The sequence below is a fragment of the Gallinula chloropus genome (genome assembly GCF_964237585.1).
Source record: "Gallinula chloropus genome assembly, chromosome: 3".
Taxonomy (NCBI): Eukaryota; Metazoa; Chordata; class Aves; order Gruiformes; family Rallidae; genus Gallinula; species Gallinula chloropus.
This window is the reverse complement of record NC_140087.1, coordinates 26,049,712-26,068,917: the sequence shown is the minus strand read 5'-3', so window position 1 is coordinate 26,068,917 and position 19,206 is coordinate 26,049,712.

Below are 19,206 nucleotides of genomic sequence, written 5' to 3'. Positions count from 1 at the left end.
ACCCACTTTGCTACACATATTTTCATACCTAACATACTTACTGATGGAGATACCAGTGTATTTAACCACAGATGCTAACATCTGGAATGACAGACTTTTGCTAGCTGGATTCAGGAGACACCCGAACTCATGTAGTCTTCATTTCTGTGCCTCCTGTCCTTCCCACAGCAACAATAGATAAAGACACTGACCCTGTCTCCTGCCTCCCCAGCTGCAATTCTTTTACCCTTCCATAAGACTTTCACTTCCTCATCACGTACTTCACAAGTAATGTGAATCTCCCCTTTTGATAGCAGCTTCATCTCATGAGCCCTATGATAGCCACCCAGAGATGTGCAAGTATCGATTGGCAAGTGCCAATCATCATGATGCACATAACAGCGGGCCAAGTGATTCCTTTCCCCTGGAGCAGTTAAGTGTTATGTTCAGCTGGCATTTTCTTCTTATGGAGCTTTACTTCATGCCTGTCTCCTCTACCCATCCTTTGTAGCACAGACACATGACAACCTCACTGGCACTGTTTCCTTTCCAAAAAGATCAAAATGTTCCCTGAAACAGTGCAAAATTACAGGCGGGGAATATTGTCTCAGAAACAGCTTTCCAAAAAAGAAAAGACCATAAAGGTCATATTTTACTGCTGTATAAGTCTCCTAGTCTTGTGTTTGAACAGGAGAAAGGAACTCCCAGAAAATAAATAGAGTGCGGAATTTCTATTGTCTGTTCTATAAAGTCACTGTGGAGTGGGTGGCTGGTTAAAAAAAAAAAAAAGAAAGAAAAGCAAAAACCACTTTTCCAACATTATATGTATAGGGCATGAACAACAATAGCCTGAATCATAAATATCTTCTTTGCAGCTGGGAGTGAGAAAGAGAGCTTATTGGCTAAGAAGAATGGAGTTTATTATATCACAAGAAATATGCAAGAAAATCAGATTCTGAAGCAAGATCAGGATACTCACTGTAAGAGCTCTATGAATAACTGCTTTGGGGTTTGCTGGCAGAACTGAAAAACAAAATGCTCAACTCAAAAATAAAGCATCTTGCTTTTCCTTATGAAAAGAGATGTTTCATTCCTGGTGAAATTAATGATCATTTCATATTAATTTTCTATAAATCAAGTACTAAAACTCAATCATAGCATTTAGTTTAAATGATGTTAAGTCTAGATAGGCCTCTCTTTTAATTCTTTCTGAGTATTAATTATGTTGTAGATTGCAATTGAGATAACTGTTATCTATACTGACATACATCAAAAAAACCCCACAGGCAGGCAGTAGTGCTATTGAATGTATATTAATAAAAATAATAAAAATATATATACTACAGAAAAGCTTGCTTCAGAAAAGATTGGAAAAAAAAAACCACTTTTAAATGCTGTGAGGCAGGTGGGTTGTGCAAATCATAAGCAACGCTTTTCAAATCTTGGATAGTAATTACTACTTATTCCAAGACAAATTGCTAGCAGGTTAAAGAGAAAGGGTCTTGATCCTTTGCTGAATGGCATTGCTATTCTGAATTTGACTGAGAGTGTTACCATTATTTCTTCTAAATCAGAACCCAGAAGTGCAAAACAGGACTTCTGACCTACCTGGCCCCATTTTAGTATTTAATTTAGCAGGTCAAACATAGCAGTCAGAACTGTTACCAAAATATTTTGATCTGTCGTCAGATGTTTTCTCTTCTCTGATTTCCTTACTTATTCTTTTAAATTCTTGATTATAGAGGTAGTCCAGCAAACATGCTCGGAATATGATAGAAATCCACAGCAACATGAAAATCCAAGGCCGCCAGAAGGTGTATGCTCTTGGCTGAGCCTCTTCAGCCATCCCAAAGGGGATAAAGGTGCAGCAAAGCAAACAACCAGGAGACCTCCTTCAGTAAAGCCTTTTTGCATCCTGCACCTCAAAGTAAGAGCCTAAGCTCCCCCAATACCAAGGCTGTGCCTCCCCTCTTTTTCAGTGGAAGCACCTGGGCCAGCCAAGGATCAGTGGGGCTGCTGGGGAACAAGCGTGGAGCTGCCAGGGGCAGGAGGGAAAAGCCTGCTCCAGTGTGTTGTCAGGGATCAGCACGGGCTGCAATGATGTAATGTGCCACCAGATTGATTATGTGTACCCATCTCTCCCTCTTGACACCTCCTTCAGCTAGGAAGTTCATATCATACCACGTTCAGTATAACCCAGAAAATAGCATCAGTGAGGCGGGGGAGCAGGGAGAAGAGTTCTTTAGTGATTCTTATAATTTGTTAGGAATAAATGTGAATAAAGAAATCTTACTTTTTGTAATACACTGATTGCAGAATGAAGTGTCTGAGTACAAATGTCTTCTAGGATATACAAAGACAAACCTAAAGTTGAATGTACTGCATATGTTCCATTATATGCACACATATATGTTTACCCGTCTACAGCATGTTCTTTTCTACTCTCTCTGTCTACTTATAGCTGAGAAAGACTTGTATATATTTAAAATACATTAACACTGTGCAGTTCTAACATTCCACATAAAATGCCAATAGGAGCAAGAAAGTAACAGGTTCCAGTCCAGATCTTACGCCTGTCCTAGCACCCATGTTTCATTTTTCAATGGGCAATATCACTACTTCAATATGCCTCAGTGATTACCATAGCCTAGAAAGTTGCTGCAGGAATTCCAGCTATGTCCCAGGCAGATGTTGAGGACCTGGGCTATTGTGGCATTATAATTTCAAAGGGGTTACACCAACATAAATCAAGAGTCATCATGCTGTAACTATATATATATAGACATCTTTATATATATGTTCATTCCTATGAATTTAAAATAGGTTCAATCAGTAGGCTTAAGGACATCTGTTAAATGACTATTCTCTGCAAAATTACAAAATGATGGAAAAACAGACAAATATGTTTAAGAATACTTACTGGTTAACTGTACTCCCCTTAGTATCTGCATTTTCTAATGAATATGGCATGATATTTACCTTTCACACAGGCATAAAGCAAGACACAACTTTAATAGTGTTTGCAAAATGCTATATAAGTGCAAATGATTGATAAAGCCAGTGAATGGCAAACAGCCAAAGAATATTTAGACTGAGCAGTGCTTAATCCAGGGGCCTCTAGGGAAAATGCTTCTCTTCTAGCTTTTCCATAATTCACAAATCCGGAATTGGTGAGCAAAAGTAATTCTTTACATACTCTTAGATACTGAGAAAATGGAAGAATTTAACAGCCAATAGTTGATCCATTTTCCTGTCATGTGAGGTATAAAAAGAAGACATATGATTGGTAATGATTATACAGCAAATTCACTGGATATTTCCTTCTTGTTATTAATCGATGATCTCTGGATACATTCAAAACCCACCTGGACATGTTCTTGTGTGACCTAATCTACACGATCCCACTCTGATGGGTGGGGTTGGACTACATGATCTTTTGAGGTCCCTTCCAACCCCTAACATTCTGTGATTCCGAGATCTCTTTCCTTTCAGTAGGCTTTGTGGGCTTGTAGTATGCTGTGGTGGTTTAGCCCTGGCTGGAGGCCAGACGCCCACCAAAGTCAGTCTATTACTCCCCTTCTTAGTTGGACAGGGGCTAAAATATATATTAAGAGGCTCAGGAGACAAAATAAGGACAGGGAGAGATCATTCTGTCAGCAATGACATGGGCAAAACAGACAACACAAAGTGAAGAAGAGAGAAACTACCTAATTTATTACACTACACTACAAAGAACAGTAAAACCAAAGTCAGGCGCATGACCAGATCTTAAAACAAACGCAACCAGATCTTAAAACACTTTCCCCCCACCGTTCCCTTCTTAGCAGACTTTAGTCAGAATTTTGCTCCCTTCCTCCCCCCCACTCACAGTACAGGGGGGGCAAGGACTGGGGAAAATGGGGTTCTCGGTAGCACCTTCCTCCCCCCCACACCTCCTCCATTCTAAGCAGACTTCCCTTTAGCCATGATCTTGCTCCCTTCTTCCCCCTGCTCGCAGTACAAGGGGGCAGAGACTGGGAAAAAATGGGGTTCTTGGTTACTTATTCATGAACTGTTTTTCTTTTCCAGATCTTAAAACACCTCTAACCTCCACCCCCACCCCCACCACCCCCCCCCCCCCGCTCCCCCAGCTTCCTTCTTAGCAGACTTCACTCTAGTCATGATCTCACTCCCTTCTTCCCCCCAATCGCAGCACAGGGGGGCAGGGACTGGGAGACGGGGGCTTCAGTCAGTCCCTTGCAAGTGGGTTTCCATCTTGGCTGGGGAGGGAGGGAAGGGCATTCATCCCACACCCTCCCCCTGCTGCACCGTGGGGTCTCACCCACAGGAGATAGGCTTCCACAAACTTCTCCAACATAAATCCTTTCCCAAAGGGCTTTATCTCTTTATCACAGTGTCTCTCTCAGTCCCAGTCCTCCGTGGGATTGCAAGCCTCTCCTCAGCAAACCTGTTCCAACACAAATATTTCTCTCTCATCTCTGTGTCTCTGTTTCTCCTCATGGCTGCAAGTGCTGGCAGGGGGTTGTTCCAACGTAGGGTCACAGTGTTTTCTCTATGTCTCCACCTGCTCCATCCAGCGTGGAGCCCCTTCACGGGCTGCAAGTAGGGTCTCGGCCTTTCCCATGGGTCTCTCCACAGGCTGCAAGGGGCATCTTTCTCTCCAGCACCTGGGGTGCCTCCTTCCCTGCCCTGTTCCGGCCTTGGTGCTTGCACAGCTTGTTACATCTTCTCACTCCCTTCTCTGGTGGCAAAACGCAGTTGCTTCCAGGTTTTTTTCTCCTATATGTGATTCTCAGAGGTGCTATGATTATCTCTAGCTGTGACTTTGGCCTTGAATTGCCTGGTGTTTACATTTTTGGGGGCCGGCAGAGCATTCCAGCAGCCATTTTCTGCAGCCCCTGGTCTCTCTCTCAGCATCCAGCTACGCAAAACTGCGACATATGCAATGGCATTTAATATTATGTCTCAAAACAAGAAATTGCTGGTTAATAAAAGACATTTATCCAGCATGAGAGAAATCAAGAGGCTTTTTCTTAAAAGAAGATAGCACAAAAAAAAATGGTAATGCCATAAATAAATATAACTCTATTTGATTCAATAACATCCTTAGAATTCAAGGTTTTTAAAAACTGTTTAATGTATTTTATAGTCACAGCAGCAGACTCTCTCAAAGGATTTGTTTTCAGAAAGCTCTAACTGTGTAAACTTTATCACCCACACAAAATCATGCTGGCTTTCAGAAAGCTGGAGTTTCAGTGTGGAAAATACTTTTTGCCTTTGTGTTTCACATCATTTTGTGTACATACAGCTCTTACTCGAAGGATCAATAAATAGGGATTCTTTTCAGAGCATGATTGGGACTTAATATTCTAACTTGGTCTTGGTGCTATAGCTTGTCATCTAGATTGAAACTCTGCTGAAAATGTAATTATAGAATAGAATCACCTATACCTCATTAACCTCTTTTCCACAAAATCCCAAGGAAGTTTTCCACAAGACAAACCCACAAGTTGGAAGGGTAGATGGGAACCAAGGGGGAGGAACAAAGAAAAGTTATTCTTGACATGATAGAAAGCATGCATTGTCCATAGAAAATACAATATGTCCATACTTCCATCTATCCTGGTAAAAAAAGCACTCTATGCTGACTGCCATCATACAGATTCTTTGCTGCCTTTACTGAAAGAATAATTTTTACCAGTAGTTAAACCAAAACTAGTTTGCAGTTCTTCCACAGTAAGGGTTTTTATGGGAAACAAAGATGTCATGAGAATACTCACCTAGAAGAATCAAATATTTTGTCACTTCTCCATTGACTCTACAGAAAAAATGAAGCAGAAAGTTTCACTCCCCAGCTAAGTGCTTTGACGACTACTGGAGTGTGGTGACATCTTTCCTCCCAGGAGAAACTTATCACCAGTCAATTCTTAAACGAGATGGGACAGTGTCAACTTAACATTTTAGGCTGACTGCCCAGGTTGGTGCTCACAGCACAGGTATTCAGGAAACCCAGTTTCACCTTCTCATTCTACTGGCTTTAAAAGGTTAGTGTGGGAAAAAAAACAAGCCCAGAATCTTTATATGATTTGGCAAAACTGAATTATTTTTTTTCTGGACATCCTTAAATACCACACACAGTAGTATCTGATATCATATCTTATCTAACTCCTCCATTAGGAAAGATCTCTTGTGTCTTATATATAATTCAGTAGTGATAGCTTAATAGCTAATTTGCTTATGACAACCAATATGAAAGAACCCTTAATGACCAGGAGAATAAAGTCACTTTTGCTCTTGGTCTGAGATTTAGATTTTATATAAAAGATTAAAATCACAAGAAAAGGTTTTATTTAAATCATAATAACAACAACAATAATAACAATAATTAATAATAATCCACCATTTCTAATTACTATCAACCACAATGAATAATTTGGATATGATGAGAGGAAGGAATCATAAATCCTAATATTTTAGGGAACAGATTAATTCAATGTAAAGAGTATGAAACAGTTGAAGACATGAGTAACATTTTTAAATGAAGAGTAACTACACTTTAATATTATATGTGAAAATTAGAGGAGTCTAGAGATTACAAGGGTTAAATTGCATCTTTACCAGGATTATTTTATTCAGGCTGTGTATTTATGAGGATCCTGCAAAGATAATAAAAAAGGAAAAAAGTTTCTATAATGCTCCAAGTGTATGGATCCTTAGCCTCAATGTCTGCTGATCAAATATCTGTAGGACACTAATCGAAGTTTTCCATGGCTTTCAAGCTGACACTTTCATACAGGCAATGTTCCTGTTCAAACAGAATTTTTGGCATAGGTTAAACCTATTAGTAATGATTGTCAATCATATTGCCAACTGCTTTCATTTAACACATTCCAAGGAATTTAAATACACTTAAGACACATGTTATCCCAAGGGCTATTTTAGTCTAGCATCTAAATAGAACCTCTCATATTATAGACAGAGGTGCGGCAACACGTCCTTTATTTGTGGGCTTAGGAAAAGGCAAGAGCACAACAGCCTGCAGCCATCAAGACCGTTCTGAAGTGTGCAATGGAAGCAACCCACCACACACAAATTGGTGGTTACCTTCACCAGACAACAGAAACAATTTTAGAAGTAGACAGGGTTGGGATTTTCCCTCTCCCTCATGAATTCCAAGCTTGCTGGGAATGTCTTTCTGTGCAAAGTGAATATTATTCATCAAAGTACACAGTGAGCAGAACAGTTCAGAAGTGATTGTACAACATAGTCTGTATTTCCAAAGTAGGCACAGGCACTCCTTATATAAATCACAGCTGCAGCAGTGACAGGAAAAATATAAAGCATAAACTGTATTGTTAAAGGTTTTAGTAAATCATCAGAGCCTGGAAGTTGCTTGGGGATTTTAGCTCAGTGCTGTTGATGGCTGCCGACTCTCCTGTAGTCAGATAAAGAACACAGGGCAAATTCAGTTTTCCAGGGCAAGGTTCTGGTGGAGGATGGGGGGCTGCAGGGGTGGCTTCTGCAAGAAGCAGCCAGAACCTTCCCCTAGACCTGACAGAGTAAATACCAGCTGGGCTCAAGACTGGCCCCACCACTGGCCAAGGCCAAGACCATCAGTGATGGTCACAGAGCCTCTGTGAATCACATTTAGGAGAAAAAAAAATGCAAGCAGCTGCTTTTTGCCACCAGAGAAGGGAGTGAGAAGATATAAGAAACTTTGCAGACACCAAGGTCAGCAAGAAGGGGGGCAGGGCGGGAGGAGGGGCTCCAGGCAAAAGAGAGATTCCCCTGCAGCCTATGGAAAAGACCATGGTGGAGCAGGTTGTCCTCCTGCAGCACATGGATGATGACAGGGAGCAGAGATCCCATCTGCAGGCTGTGGAGGACCCCACACCAGATCAAGTGAAGACAGATACAGGACACTGTGATCCCATGGGAAGCCCACCTCGGAGAAAGCTCCTGGCAGAAACTGCAGTCCATGGAGAGAGACAGAGACACAAAGAAAGTGAGACCCACAATAGAGCAGGTTGGCTGGCGGCGGGGAGCTTGTGAGTTCATGGGGCTTGAGGCTGGAGCAGTCTGGACCTGAGAGACTGAGTCATACTCTGATTCTATGACTGCACCCCACAGAGGCAATCTACGCTGGGGCAGTTGGTGAAGAGCTGAAAAGGGCTCACGTTGGAGAAGTTTGTGGAGGGCTGTCTCCCATGAGTGGCACCCCATGCTGGAGCAGGGGAAGAGTGTGAGGAATGCCCCTGCCCCCCCCTGCCCCCCCCCCAGAAGAAAAACAACTTGTGAACAACTGACTGAAACTCTTGTTCCCCATTTTAGCTGCTTGTGTCACCTGGGGGAAGGGGGAGAAGAAAGAGAAATCATGAATAAAGTTGACTCCGCAAAGGAGGGAGGGGTGGAAGGACATGTTTTAAGATTTGGTTATACTTCTCATTATCTTACTCTGGTTTCACTCAGTGTATGTATGTAATAAATTAGATGGGTTTTTTTTTAATTCCATGTTGAGTCTGTTTTGCCTGTGAGGCTACTTGCGGAATGATCTCTCCCTGTCCTTATCTTGACTCCTAAGCCTCTTAATGTATATTTTCTCCCCTGTTCAGCTGAAAAGGGGAGTGGTGGAGAATCTTTGGTGGGCATCTGGCCTCCAGCCAGGGTCAAACCAGCACATTCAGTGTGTGCATGTGGGCAGATTCTACTTGGGCCAATACACATATATTTGTGCTTTCAAGGGAAGGTTTTGTCACCAAAGGAGCTGCCAAATTCAGTGTGATTCTCTAGCTGGATCAATGTAAATCCAAAGGTCTCCTTGTGTATTTCAGCAACAGAAATTATAATTATGAGAAACTAATTTAAAATTCATTTTTTTAAGTGCAAGAACTTCTAACTACGCTTTCAGCTACATGGCACTCAGAGAACTGCTCCTGAACAGCAACTCCAGTCTTACTTTACCAAACTCACATGGATCATCTAATAATACAGGAAATATGGTGGTGCTTTTCCTATTTTTGAACACGCACAACCCCCTCAAAAAAAAAAAAACAAACAAACACTTGTGGAATATACAGCAAGAACAGCACAAATTTAAACAATTATAAATTTAAATAACCTGAAGAAGTTTATTTTTTGAGATCCGTGCTTGCTTTATATATCAGACACAAAACCAGAAGTGGAATTGCTGCCATACCTCTCACAGCATAAGTAGCAAAAGTCAGTTTTTGTTGTTTTGGAAATGCTAAAGGTTCTGAATGAGACTTGGTACATCTGTGTATGGTCAGGTTGGGCTTATAGGACACTTTCTACGACTTTATGACATGTGATAAGGCAGACCACACCCCGTTTTCTCACAAGAGACGCTGTCTCCAAAATGTATACTGCCTTTTATGAAGGCTAAAGCCCTCTTGGAAATGAAGCTGGAAAGGGACATAAAGGATAATAGAAAGGAGTATTTTAGATACGTGAATAGTAAGAGGATGACCAGGGATAATGTAGGTCCCTTGCTGAATGAGGAGGGTGTCCTGGTAACGGGGGATCCTGAGAAGGTGGAGATACTGAATGCCGCCTTTGCTTTGGTCTTCACTTCAAAGGCCCCTCAGGACACACAGACACTGGATGAAAGTAGGAGTATTTGGGAAATGAAGAATTTCCCTCTGGTTGAGGTAGGGGAGGTCCAGGAGCGGCTCAAAGGGATTAATGCACACAAATCCATGGGCCCAGATGGGTTACATCCATGTGTGCTGATGGAGCTGGCGGAGGTGATTGATGAGCCGTTCTCTATCATCTTCAACAGGTCTTGGAGGACAGGAGAAGTGCCTGAAGACTGGAGGATAGCCAGTGTCACTCCAGTCTTTAAAAAGGGCAAGAAGGAGGAACCTAGTAACTATAGGCCAGTCAGCCTCACCTCTGTCCCCGGAAAGGTAGTGGAACAGCTTGTTCTGGACACCATCTCCAAGCAATTGGAAGAGAAGAAGGCCATGAGGAGTAGTCAGCATGGATTCACCAAGGGGAAATCGTGCTTGACCAATCTCATAGCCTTCTACGATCTCATGACAGGCTGGGTAGATGGAGGGAGAGCAGTGGATGTCACCTACCTTGACTTCAGCAAGGCCTTTGATACTGTCTCCCATGACATCCTGATAGCAAAGCTGAGAAAGCATGGGATAGATGAGTGGACACTGAGGTGGGTTGAGAATTGGCTGTCAGACCGAGCCCAGAGGGTTGTGATTTGTGGAGCAGAATCTGACTGGAGGCCTGTGACTAGCGGTGTTGCCCAGGGCTCGGTGTTGGGTCCAGTCCTGTTTAATATCTTCATTGATGACCTTGATGAGGGAATAGCATCGACCCTCAGCAAGTACACCGATGATACAAAGCTGGGAGGAGTGACTGACACACAGGAACACTGCGCTGCCATCCAGCGAGACCTGGACAGGCTGGAGAGATGGGCAGTAAGAAACCGGATGAAGTTCAACAAAAGCAAGTGTGGAGTCTTGCACCTGGGAAGGAACAACCGTTTGTATCAGTACAGGCTGGGGGATGACCTGCTGGAGAAGAGCTCTGTGGAGAAGGACCTGGGGGTCCTGGTTGATGACAGGTTGACCATGAGGCAGCAGTGTGCCCTGGTGGCTAAGAGAGCCAATGGGATCCTGGGGTGCATCCGGAGGAGTGTAGCCAAAGGAGGTGATCCTCCTCCTCTACTCTGCCCTGGTCAGGCCCCACCTGGAATATTGTGTCCAGTTCTGGGCTCCTTGGTATAAAAAGGACAGGGATCTCCTGGAGAGAGTCCAAAGAAGGGCTACGAAGATGATTAAAGGCCTGGAGCATCTCCCCTATGAGGAAAGGCTGAGTAAGTTGGGACTGTTCAGCCTTGAGAAGAGAAGACTAAGGGGGGATCTAATTAAAGTTTATAATTATCTTAAGAAGGGGATGCAGGGAGAATCAGCCAGCCCCTTTTCAGTGGTCTGTGGGGATAGGACAAGGGGCAATGGCTACAAGTTGGAGCATAGGAAGTTCCACACCAACATGCGGAAAAACTTTTTCACAGTGAGGGTGACAGAGCCCTGGGACAGGCTGCCCAGGGAGGTGGTGGAGTCTCCTTCACTGGAGATATTCAAGACCTGCCTGGACGCCTATCTGAGTGATATGTCCTAGGGAGCCTACTTTGGCAGGGGGGTTGGACCCGATGATCTCTTGAGGTCCCTTCCAACCCCTACAATTCTATGATTCTATGACTCTATGATTATGCCATCATTCACTGGATAGCAGTCTTTGCCCACCCTGTGAGGCAGCTTGACATCCTTCAAAGCTTTATGCGGAGGACTAAATTCTTCAAACATCATTAATATACACTATATACAGCATTACCTATTGTACTGTACTGCTGGAGTTCACCAGTGTCACTATGGGTTGGAGTTTTTATATGAACTGCATTAGACATCAAGACCAAATTATTTTCCATGTAATCTTCAGGGAGTCCTTCAGGAAAGTGAAAACAATGAATTTGAAGATTCATTTCAGTGCCAGCTAGCAGGAATCTTAAAGACTATTCTATGTTACACATCACAGCAGATTTCAAAGCTAAAAATGTGCCCGTGAGTAATGTGCTACAAAGCAGTTTTCTTTGTAAAATGTAGAAGTGCATCCCAAATGAGTTGATAAATAAAACAAAAAATATGTCCTCTGTATATTGAAATGGGGAAAACCTATCATCTAAACCCAGACTAATAAATTTTGATTAGGCTGTTTGATAAGTTCATCTTCAGTATTCAGATACTGTACAACCACTTTAAGACACCAAACAGAAAGGCAGAGCAGTGCTGTTGTTTAAACTTGACAGTGCTATCTGATCACAGCCATAAGAAAAAGTTCTCAAGAATCTATCTAGGCTACTAACAAATAGAGCTTTATTGTCAAATACTGGCAGAATTTAATAGAAAATAATTAATAATATTGGGTAAAGAAAAGAAATTCCTGTAAAAACATGCAAAAGAGTTACAATCTCAAAGCACAGTTATCCAAAAAGACTGCAGAATGAATCCTACTTTGCCACTGAACAGTGAGCATTTTTTCTACCAGGTAAGTACTATCATAGGTTTCTTTCACACATGCTGGCCCATGGATGTGGTCTCCACAGCGCTCTAAACACAGGTCACACCATTTGCAGACAAAATCCAGCTATGAGACTCTCTCATTGCATAAAACAATACAGGAAAAAAAAAAAAAAAAAAAAAACCTGAAATTGTGCAAAAGGAAAAATCATGGGCTGTATTAGTTGCAAGAAATTCTTTGAATCAATATGGTATTTGTGTCCTGCATATCTGTGACATCAACAAACTCATTAACTATGCCTCCCTCTCTTTCTGGCTCCCTCTCCCTCCCCACACCCCAACTTGTTTTAAATCTCCCTTAGACAATTCACTGGGGGGTCCCATTATGTACTTCAGGTTTACGTTGTACAGTAGCATCTTCCTGTGATTCTGTGATTCTTCCCAGCCTGCACCTGCCTGCCTGAATTGAGTCAGGGCCATTGCTTTTTGGCCATCCTGCAGCCACAGATGGACCTTCTGGATTCCATCCTCAGAGTTGAAGCCAAAACAAGAATGGCACATTTGATTTTCTGTCTTTTTACATGTAAACTGGTATATTTCTTTCTTGATGGAGAATTAGGACTCAATTCCAAGTCGGTGTGTATTTGGGAAATCAGCTCACATTGAAGGCTTAATGATAATTTTGAATTATAGATGCATTTTGATGCTGCATTGTTCCTGTCAGTTTTATAACTGTAAGGTTCCTGAAGAGAAGAGAAATGGCACTTAGCACATACATACAGCGTAATATATTTCCTCCAAGAAAAACATATAATCATTTTGATTTCCCTCTGTCACACAAACTTACAATTGTCTTGTATTTCCAGCTGATACCTTGGAATAAAGTTAGATAATGAAGATTTCATTAAGTGTGTCATCAGTCTCAGTGACATCAGCACAGTTATAGAAGGCTGTTTGAAAGAGTTTGAAGGAGGGGGGGGGGTTGCAGAAAGTGCAAGTAGAGCTACCCTTCTCCTACAGGATCTTACCTATTCTGATGAGCTGGGTAAGCTGAATGACTCCTATAAATAGATGGCTTGCCAAAAACTGCTTCTATTATTAGCTATTAGATAGATGACAACTAATCAGCATTCACTTTTCTAATTGCACTGCATCTGGGTTCTTCTGAGTCCTCTGTAATTGTGTCTTTTTGGAGAGGAAAAATGGGAAAGGAAAGCTCTGCCAGTCTTATTTGCACATCTTTGCCAAAATTATGATTTAATAGCAATAAAATTTTCAACAGCGAGGCAATTTTTCCCTGTTTTTATCCCAAAGTCATATCAAGTGAACCTGAATCAATGATAAATGTCTACATTAAAACCATCATTGCTAATAGTATTCTATATCATTCGTCTTTTGCTCAGTGTGACCAAATTACAATCAGCACATGACTATAGCTACTTGTGATTAATGACAGTTTTACTTAGTAACTGACAGTGAAGCTTCTGGGAGGAAAATGGTAATATATTTCAAAATTTCAAGCTATAAATTTTGGAAAAAAATAGCTCTATTTTCAAAGCCATAGTTAACATGCCTACTGCTGCTTTTACCACTGTCAGACTGAAGGGCTTAAAGTTGCTCAAATTTTGAAGGCATTACTCTTCTCTTCTCAGGATGGAAGTTTCATCTTATGTGTTCTTAAATCCTTTACAGACTCTACACAATATTTCAGAAGAACTGGAGAGTAGGGAGGGAAGCGTGTTGCAATTACTCAGGAAAAAATAATAAATTAATGACCTGGAATAAAGTCTCTCTGAGAGCATGGTAAATTAAAAAATTATAGATAACCTTTATGAATGAATTAGAGAGTAGGCTTTGTGAAACACTGGAGGAAAGCTGTAAAAGCTTTCACTTGGCAGAGTCTGATCTTGATAAGGTCAGAAGTGGCTAAAAGCCATTTTTACAATCTGATGGCCACTCACCAGCTTTAGGCTGGTGTTTCTTAGTCTGGCACAGATGTTCACATCAAAACAAGCACTCCTGCTGACAATCTCAAGAGTCTGAAAAAGCAGAGAGACTTCCCAGGCCTCTTGCCCACAATTATTCTGGTACAGAACAGCTGGACAATGTATGAATGACCTGTTCTGCCATTGCCAAAATTATTATAAGCCTGAGAAACCTCTGGTTTTGAACGATCAGTCTGTAAATGGTGCCAACACTACTGTTATTCAAGAGTAAGAATAAAGCTTAAAAAAAGGTTTATGTTTTATGTGGAACTTTTACAGTATTTATGAAAGATTGATAGTTGCTTTCTACCACATGAAGGCAACAGCAAAATTTGCTTCTGTCTGACTGGGAGCAAAGTGAAAAGATCCTTTTGAAGGCGAAACCCTGGCACTAAGTGAGGTCACTAGCCAAACTCCAATGGGCTTCAGCCAGTCTGTCACTGCACCCTAAATCTCCCTATGTGAGAAAACTTACCTTTTTTTCCATCTTCCTCACAGATGAACTTCAGAATACACGTGATAACTGCGTATTAGCTGCTTCTGTGACTTTTCCTCAATAATTTTTCTGTTTCCATTTTCTGATATGTTAATTGGGGGTAATTACATTTACCCTGATTCATATGACTGTATTAACTATCTTATGTTCACAACGTCAGTATGCAACCTGAATATGTGACTATTTATATTGGGTTTTCTTTTCCTATGCATCAGTTATTGAAACACATATAAATGTGTATTTCTCCTGGTTTGAGCTGAGATGGAGGTAATTTTTCTTTCCAGTTGCCAGTATAGTGATGCGTTTTGGATTTAGTAGGAAAATAATATTGATACACTGATGTGTTCCTAGCTAGTGCTTACACTCAACCAAGGACTTTTCAGCTCCTAATTTCCTGCCAGGTACAGAAGAAGCTGGGAGACCCCAGCCAGGACAGCTGGCCCAGACTGGCCAAAGGGACATAATTGACTGCCACAGAACATCACGCTCCTGAAAGGACTGGGGAAGTGAGCTGGGATTGCTGATTGGAAACAAACTGGGCATAAGGGTGTTTTATTTTCCTCTCACATGTGGTGAGCAATTGCTTTTGTGCATCAATTGTATTATTGTTACTACTATTGCTATTACTATTCATATTATTCCCTTCATCTTATTACACTGTCTTTGTCTCAACCCACAAGGTGGGTTTTTTCCATTCTCCTGCCCATTCCTTTGTGGTTGAGGGGTGAACAAGTGGCTGCTTAGTGCTTTAGTTACCAGCTGGTGTTAAACCACAACAGTATTCTTGTGCATAAACACACACATGTTTTGAAGTAATGCAATTGCAAAATAGAAATACTTTTTCCATTTCTGAGTAAATGAACAAAATATCATTGTCTACTGGAATTTCACAGAATTTGACCTTTCAAAGTTGTCCTTAAGACCCAGTAAAAAAATAATCAATGAGATTAAGAAGTATCATTTTAATTTGGGGCATTTACCTTACCTTTAAATTCTACTGGGACAAGAACCTGTTATCAGCCTTTACTAAAGAAATATAGTTTCTAAAAACAATTAATTATCTGATCTTTTAAAATTAATTCCTATTGTGACTAGAAATGGCATCTAAGAATTCTGGGAGACTGTAAAAGGCTAGAAAAGAAATCGTGGTTCTGTTCTCTTATTTTCCTTTTCTTTTAACAAATGAGTAATTTAAAATGTTTTCCTAATGACAGTCACCTGGGATCTGGCCATCAACCCAGCAACATTTTGCATGTGGACAATCACTAAGTTTCATCATTACGCATAGACAAGAGAAGCTGGGTTGTCTGTGGCAGGGGGGTTGGAGCTCTATGATCCTTGGGGCCCCTTCCAACCCAGACCATTCTATGATTCTATGATTCTATGGTCTGTGTTTAATATAGTGGAGTCACCACTAATGCTGATGCAGATAACAGCACAGCTTACTTTTTCAAATCTCAGAAAGAGGTTAAAGATGCAGAAATGCAACACCATAAAAATTGATAACACACTACTTGTAAACTGAGCAGATGTGATTTGCAGACTATTGAAACACTTTTGTGTTGCAAAACCCTTCAAAGTAAAATTATGTCAGGTAATTCTGCTTCTTTTAAAAATTAAAGACAGCCTTTATCTACTTTGCTGTCAGTTCCAAAAGTATCACACAGTAACAAAATATGAAAGCATAGTTAAATATATCTATTATTTCAGTAGTAGAACTACTTACTTAAGGTTCACTTTATTTTTAGTTTATAAATTCATTTATTCTTACTGTAATTTTGATGCAATAAAAATTAACAATGTAAGTCAGTGCATAAAATAGTAAAGATATTGCCTGAAACTATTTGTATGGAGATAACAAATACATTGTGACATTCAGACCTCATTGAAAATCCATAGAAAGTGACCTTTGCAATGACTTACAGGAATTTAAATCTCTCAATGCAGTAAGTGAAGTTTACACCTAATTACTTATTCAGAATCTTCCCTTGAAAGTACTACATGCAATAGAATAATCATAAATAAAAAGTACACACTGTTCTTCTGAGGCACCTATTCACAATGATTTTGTTTCACCTTTTGTACCAATGACATAGTAGAGCATCTTAAGAGGCAAAGCTTTTCCTCCAGGATTAGTTAAAGTGTAAACTTCATGGTAGTTAGGTCAGAAATTGAATTTAGCACATCTGAAAAATTCTACCAGCTGCATTTTAACACCTTCAGACACCTAATACACTTAATGTCTGTGAGTATTTTCTTCTCCCAATTAACCTAGTGAGATCTTAATCACATAGTTTGTCAAGATAAGTCTCACATTTCAGTTTACTGGTATATTAATTCTCTGATTTTTAATATCTTGTATTAGTATATTTGAATAAAAATAGATTAAAATAATAATGTATACTTATTAGGTAATTATGCTATGATCATTATTAGCTAATATTTTATAGTGTCACTTAAACATTCAAGTCTATCACAATATATGTTACAATTTGGTAAGGTTTGACTTCCAGATTAGGTTTAAAGCAAAGAAATTGTCACTGCATAGAGAACTAATTATATCAGTGAGATTTTGAGGGGGGAAAATAACCAATGCCATAACAAACAAAACCAAACCAAACAAAACAAAACAAGTATTAGTCCGACAATGAAAAGAAAATCAATACGAATAGCTTGTAACTGCATTACTTCAATAGTTAAATTATGATGAAACCTGAAAAATGTTGTAAGGCATCAACAATTATCTAGTCTTTCAGGAGTTCTCTTCCAAAGCAGTGGCCTCTTCATAATTTATTTTATTTTGTGTTCTTATTACTGAAACAGAGGCAGAAGCATGACCTTCGCAATTGCTGTGCTACTAAAATTTAAACATTAAAGATTATGAATTGAAATTAATGTTAACAAATTGCTGTCCGTTTCCTATGATATTTTTTGGTTATAACTTTTATTGGTGTCAGATCTACATCTGTAAGCAGTTGCAGAGCTTTCATACATTCTCTGAAAAACTGTCATCAAAACATTCATTACTTATAAAGGTAGTTGGAATATCAAAATTTTTGCTGGGAAGAGAGTTATTCATCTAACCCAGGATCTTAACTCCGTGTCATGCCTTTCAGGAACAGCTTCCCTGACACCAACCCTGAGGCCAGCTGTTTTACTACTTTCAATTAAGAAAAGATATATTCTTGTGATTATCAACACCTTGCACAGCAATAATAAACTACAAAGTTGTGCCAAATGTATGCCAAAAGAAAAAAAAAAAAGACAGCTGATGTCAATTTGCTAGTCCTTGTTCCTGGAAGAAGATGCACAAAATGTGTATCTCCAAAGTGCCAGTCTTTTAAAACATTTTTAAAAAATAGTAATTTTAAGTGTGTAAGTATTCCCACTGAAGCCAATGGGGGTCACTTAAGTCAACAGCACTACTGCGTGCTTAAATGGCAGATAAATGAGGACACCAGTTTGGGTAAAGTGAAAAAAAGAAAGCATCTATTTAAGCACTGAGGCCTACTTAATAAAAATGAGTCACAGAGCAGCTTAACCATATTTCTCCACTGGGACAGAGATGGAGAGAGAAACAAAGTACAATGTAGAACATTTATGTTTAGAAACTGTCACCTCAGCAGCAGCAGGACTCAGTTCCTCTGCAATAGGAAATTCAGTGGATAAAAAATAGTAGTTTTCGCATTAATCTGAAAAACAATGACTTAAGATTTCTTTCCTTTCTTTTTTTGTCTAAAGACTGTTTTTATCACTAAACAACTTTTAATTTCTTCATATTTCTTTACAGAATATTCCTGTATTGTTGCCTTAAAAATAATAATATTCTTGATAGCTTATGACTGTGCACTTTCATTAGAATAAAAGCCTCAATACTAGATAAAAATTTCGGCCTAGGGCTCCTCACTCATCTAATACTAATTTTCCCTTTATTTCATTACACTTTCTTTCCTGTTCTAACTTCCTGTATTGCCAGAAAGCTGCCCATGGCCCTGGAAGTTTACAGTTTATATTTTGTATAGATTTGTACTTGTTAATATTTTATTCATTGCTTTTTCATGGCACTTATTTTAGCACTTCTGTATACACCCTTCTCTAGAGGATAACATTTCAGGCCATGATGTAATATAAGTGAGGAAAGCCCCTGGAAGGTTATAAAAGGCTCCAGAAATTTGCAGTGGCATTCCACCTTGCACCTGGGGTGTCCTACACTCTGGCATAGCACAAACACCTTTCAGCACTGTTTTTTCTTGGGAACTTAAAAAGAGTGACAGTGGTGATTGAGCTCCAGAAGTTCACCTTAAACAATTACATTAGAATTTCTTTGTTTTGTCGGAGAAATTTGGACACTGTAGAGACTTTGACTTCCCAGTAGTACATCTGGTAGAGCTCTCTCTGCAGAAGAGGTCGATGGCGCTGGACCAGTCTCTCTTGCCCTTGTGAATTTGTCTCCTACAAGCTATAAGGAAATGTAAGAAAATATTAAGGAAATCTTAAATTTTCCCAATTGTTTTGTGATATTTGAGTATCATTTTTGAGAGAAAAAGGTATCAAAATATGCTAAAAAGGAGCACAAAATATTGCAATGTATAAAAAGACTGAATAATCTGAAAATCCTAGAAGACACAGGGAAAAGACATGAAGAAACTGTTCCAAGACAGCAATGTGTTCCTGCTACATTTACACTTACACC